Source organism: Mustela erminea, chromosome 15 (genome assembly GCF_009829155.1).
Source record: "Mustela erminea isolate mMusErm1 chromosome 15, mMusErm1.Pri, whole genome shotgun sequence".
NCBI classification, from domain to species: domain Eukaryota; kingdom Metazoa; phylum Chordata; class Mammalia; order Carnivora; family Mustelidae; genus Mustela; species Mustela erminea.
Window position 1 is genome coordinate 45,706,581 of NC_045628.1, and position 6,000 is coordinate 45,712,580.

Consider the following 6,000-nt stretch of genomic DNA (forward strand, 5'->3'; position numbering starts at 1 on the left):
TATTATATTTTTTAAATTCTACAATTTTAGTTTATAGCTCTTCTTTGACCCATGACCTAATTGTTTACAATTTTTTAAAATTACCAGATGAAAGGACTTTTATTTTCTTATTTATTTCTAGTTTTATTCAATTGTAATCAAATTTATTGGTTGGAGGTTACTCTTCAGTCTAATTATAATCAATTTCCATGACTACTCCTTAGGTATTTGAAAACAAGGTGGATTTTATATTTTCAGGAACACAGTTCATCATGCATAAAAGAGATTTATTTAATAATGATGCTCAAGTCTTTTAGAACTTACTCTCCTTCTTTTTTTTTTTTTTTTTTTGGTCTATTTCTCCTTGTAATTCCTATCATTTGTGCTTTATGAATGTCACTGCTATATTGATTGGTGTATAGATCTTTATAACTTTTATATCTTCACTATCAAATGTCCCCTTTGGCATTATAAAGGAATTATATAATTCCTTTTATTTTGAATTCCATTTTATCTGATTTTGACTTCTCAAGACCTTCTTCAAGTTCAACTCTTTTGAAAGTTTTAGATGTCTTCTGTATACAGAACAAAGTTTTTCTTGGTCTCTAACCTTGAAATATTTTTTCCTTTAATAGGTGGGTTAAGCATTTACATTTATCAATATAATAGATACATTTGCCCTTCTGTCATATTGTTCTATGTTATAGTATCTGATCATAGTAGTTTTTAAAAGTCTTTCCAATGTAATTTGTTTATTTTTGAGTGTATGTAGTTATTTGTTGCTTAAAAAGGTCTAAATTTTTATTTCTCTATTTACCTTTATTTCTTTAGACACTATTAGTTTCCTATGAGGATCAATGATACTATTAAAATATTCCCCTCCCTTCTTTTTGTCCCTTTGTGTTCCATTATGAGTCAATAAAATTATATTTCTTAGTGTTTGTTAAATTTTCTTTTATTTCCAGTATTTGATTGGCAACTTGAAGTAATATCCTTTGACTTCCAGATACTATGATGGGGCAATCTATCTCTTTCTACCCTGATTCTTCCTATTTGCTTAACTACTTAATTTGCAAATTGTAAGGACGTATGTGACTTATTTCTGTCATTCTAGTCTTATTTGTTTATTCTAGTCTTATTTGGTTCTACAGTTAAATATATTTAATTGGCACTGCAAGTTTTTTTTACTTTTGTTTCCCTAGTCTTCCTTGGTTGATAAAATTTATCCTCCATTAACTTCCTCAGTAGAGGCTCATGGGCATTCTTACTTCTTGAGTTCTTATGTGTTTAAAATATTTCTCAAGGTCTTGAAGGAGAATCTGGGTGGCTATAAAATCATTAGCTTAGTAACTTCACTAGGATATGCCCTGGTATTGACCATTTTAGGTCAATTTTCTATGAACCAGGGTTCCATGAATCCTTTTAACAGACTTATTAAAAAATGTTTATAACCTTAAGGATTTCTTGTATTATTTGCCATTTCTAGTCACCTTTAAGCAGTCCAGTAGGGCATACACTGGCTCTTCTTTGCCTGACATTTCTATTGTGTTTTTTCTAGTTCTTTTAAACACCTTAATTTTTTTAACTTTTCCCATTTCTATTTCTTGATCCTTTATATTCCCATGAATTTTCCACAGTGTCTATTATTCTGTCTTTTGCAGTTCATCTTCATTTCTGTAATGGTTTTCCATTTTCTACTTTTTTTTTAGTTCTGTCACTTCATATTTTACTTTTCTGTTATTTCACAATACTCATATATAGTGCTTGCACATGTGTTCTTTTTAATATAAATAATTGTTTCTTTTTTAAAGATTTATTAATTTGAGAGAGAGTGTGTGTACATGTGGGGGAGGAGGAGCAGAGAGAGAGGAAGAGAGAGACTCCCCAGCAAACTCCCCGCTAAGCAAGGAGCTGGATGTGGGGGTTGATCATGACCTGAGATCACGACCTGAGCCAAATAAAGTCAGACGCTCAACTCACTGAGACACCTAGATGCCCCCAAAATAATTATTTCTTTTACCATTTAAAAAATATTCATTATGAAGTACTTTGTACCAAATACCACTCTTCTATGGCATTATTTTTTGGAGAGTATTGAGTTCTTGATTGATATTACTACTCACATCTTTTTTCTGTAATATCTTTTTATCAGTGCTGTATTAGTTTCTTTTTTTAATCAATGTTTCTATTTTATTTTTTAAAAGACTTTATTTATTTATTTGACAGAGAGAGAGAGCGAGGACAAGCAGGGGGAGCAGAAGAAGGAGAAGCAGTCTCCCCGCTGAGCAGGGAGCTCGGCGCAGGACTTGATACCAGGCCCCTAGGATCATGACCCAAACTGAAGGCAAACGCTTAATTGACTGAGACACCCAGGGGCCCCCAATCAATGTTTTTTAATGTGTGACATTTTCCTGTTTTGACTATTTGCAGTTGTTTCCTATCGAAGGGTTCAGAGTGTTGTTACTAAAACCAGTGCAACTATATTGTCAAAGATATCTTACCTTTATTTAACACATGCGATTAACAAAGCAATTTGGACATAAGCTCTTATTTTTATTTTCATCCTGTCAGGACTCTATGCCAGATAGGGTAATTATTATACCCATTTCTTAGATGAAGAGATTTGGAATCAAACAGATTATAAAACTTTTCTTAATAGTTATTAAAACCTGGTTCCCAAGTCCAGGCTCCAACCATCAAATATACTGAAACTAGTAACTCTCTTTGCATAGGTATCTTTCCTTTAGGTATTTGTAGCCTATCTTAAAATTGGCAGTGAGAAATAAGTTTTATTTTTTGTTATGAAATGACTAGGTAAAAGAGTAAATTTATTTATTACCCATTTTCTTCTTATTTTATCTTTATGTAGAATTCAAGATGATTTTTTTTAAATTTTTATTTATTTATTTAAGAGAGAGAGAGCATGAGTGAAGGGAGGGGCAGAGGGAGAAAGAGAAGGACAAGGAGACTCCCCACTGAGCATAAAACCCAGTTCAGTCCTAGGACCCTGAGATCATGACGTGAGCCAAAGGTAGGTGCTTAACCAACTGAGCCACCCAGATGCCCCCACATGATGATCTTAAGGAAATATTGTATCTATTTGCTGCTCAATGGGTAATTAGCTGGGTATTTAACTTAATGGTTTTCAGTTTCTTCATCTTAAAGTATCTAGGCTTAAACTCAAATATCTAAAACGGGTATTCAAAGAGTTGAACTCTCGATATCTTTTGAACTGAGAGAAGACATCTTGAACCAAATAAAAGATTGAATCGCAAGATGAGACGCTTACAGCTCTACTTGTCTACAGCAAGGATAAGTACAGAGCTTTCTTATGGGAGGAGACAGCACGGGAAAGACAAGAGAACATTCTACAGACTCCTAATATGTTACTGTTAACCTTATTTCTCCTCCCTGCAAACAGTTCAATTTTACACAGTATCTCAATCTCACACAAACTGAAACTAATGTCCTAGGTAATTCCATAGGACAGAGCTTCTTCCTCTCTTTCTTCTACAGTTTGTTCCCATCTCTGGCTCTCCCCTCACAGCCTTCCTCTGTGAAGTAATGTTGACTTCTCTTATACTTCTTTGACTCAATAAACACATAGTTTGTGCCTAACACATGCCAACACAGTGGTAAGAACTGGTGTTAGTGCTTGAGAAATAACTCATACCGAAAGTTATAAAATTTTGATCTATTCTGAGGAAAAAAGCTATGGAAATTCAATCAATAAAAGAGAGAGGCTGTCATACTACAGCTTATTGTTATCTCCAATCTGGAAATGTAACAACAAACATACTTTGTGATTTGCACAGTTTTTATTTATTACATATTTTCTCCTTCAGCCAGATTTGTGGCTTATAAAAATAACCAAATATTTGCTTACAAATTGTTATAATGAAAATCTGTAGCCTGCTGCAGTAAGATTCATGGTCATGGTAACTTTGAAAGCATTTGTTTGCATTTGGAGTGTGGGGGAATAATTTAAATTTTAAATTTTTGCATAAATTATTTATACGTTGAGTCCAAGATGCAGTGCAATTACGACAACATTTTTTAGAAGTCAAGCAGAAGTTTGAAATTTATAAATACCTCTTTACATTTTGGCGGCCCTAGATATAGTTTTCTAGAAAGCTGTATTTTTTGTTGTTTGAATAGCAGTTAGCTGTTTTCATTCTCTCTAACAGATGGAACCAAAGCATTGTGAACATTTTTATTAAAACAGCAAATGAAGCTATGAAAGAAGTGTCACATTGCCAAGTATTCATCTTGCAAATTAAATTCTACAACTTAGCAGGTGGTTTAAGTTCCCTTTAGAAATTTAAAATCAGCTTATTTCATTTCTGTGTGGCTTAACAGAGACACAGGTTCACTTCTGCATTCACTTACACAGAATCTGTTTGCACGTTTCTTAGAATTGACAGTTGGGAAAATATTTGCCAACTCTCACTCAAAATGGCTCGTGATTGCCACATTCAGTTGGTTGAGGCTTCAATTTCCTTCACTATTAAAGTCGACTCTTTGTCTTTGGAATCCGTTTGCAAGGCCCGGCTGGATCCAAAAATTTAAAGCCCAAATTCAGCATGTTTTTTTGCTAATTTTGATGTACATTATCATTCAGTGTACTGGCATGATGCTACACAGGATAGAAAACTCCCCAAATTATGTGGCAGTTGTTATGGATTGAGAGTCTGTGGACTCAAATTCATAAGTTTAATTCTAATCTCCAATGTGATGGTATTTGGAGGGGGGGGCCTTTGGGTGGTGACTAGATCATGGAAACAGAAACCTCAGAAACCCACTAATCATGGGATTAGTGCCCAAATAAAAGAGACTCCAGGGAGCATTTTCTTCCCTTTCACCATGTAAAGACACATCAAGAAAGTGTTCTCTATAAACCAGGGAGCAGGTCCTCACCAGACACTGATTCTTCCAACACCTTGATTTTGGACTTCCCAGACTCTAGAATTGCAAGAAATAAGGTTCTGTTGTCTATAAGCCATCCAGTCTATGATATTCTGTTATAGTAGCCTAGATGGGTTCAAGTTTAGAGAATGATAGTCAGTTGACATTTCCAAGTCTCTACAGGTTTGTACTGATTAACTATGGTAAATCTGACACACTAAAGAACTAGCTATAGTGGGCATTTCAGAGGTGATGAAGTAGAAGTACTTTTCACTGCTTCTAATGCCACCACCATAAGGTTAATTTCACAAAAGCCTCCATTTTCCTCCAAAAATTTTTTTTCCAATGTTCTTCCACAACCTACAAAGTGAAACTTAAGACTCATCATTCACATACTTGTTTCACCCACCAGCTGTTTTTATGACTACTTCTCAACAGATCTTGTTCCTGGTAAACTGGTCTATTTATTGTTTTCCAAGAAAGTTAGCAGTACTTTGTGTACTCCTGTATTCACCTTTACCCTGTACCTTCCTTCTTCCTTTTCATTGCCTACATCCTTCTTTTCCCTGCAGGCACAACTTAAATCACAGTGGAGCCAAGCACTGAGCTCTCAGCTTGGGGTTACCTTAAACTGTGATCTGCAGCATAGTCAGACCACTGCTCTTTGAGCAGGGACCCCACAAGTGGCAGATCCAGGGACACCCACCTTCGTCCACCAGAAGAGCAGAGCGGCAGGATCTGCTGGGTTTGGAGACTGGGCTGTGTGCCAGAGACAGAAATGCTTGGTCACAGGCCTAGTGAGCTCTGAGTGCAGCTGGAGACCAGAGAGATGGGAGTGATTGAGTACTCTTCTCTAAGGACACATTGAGGAGTGGGGCCCTAAGCTCTCACCTCCTCTGGGCCGGAGATTGGGAGGCCACCATTTTCATTCCCATCCTCCAGAGCTCTATGGAAAGCATTCAGGGAACAAAAGCTCCAGAGCGAATCCTAGCAGATTACTTAGCCCGGCCCCTGGCAAGGGCAGCAAAATTCCACCTCGGGCAAAGACATTTGAGAATCAGTATAACTGGCCCCACCCCAAGATCAGCAAGAACATCCAGCCAAGACCAAGCTCAC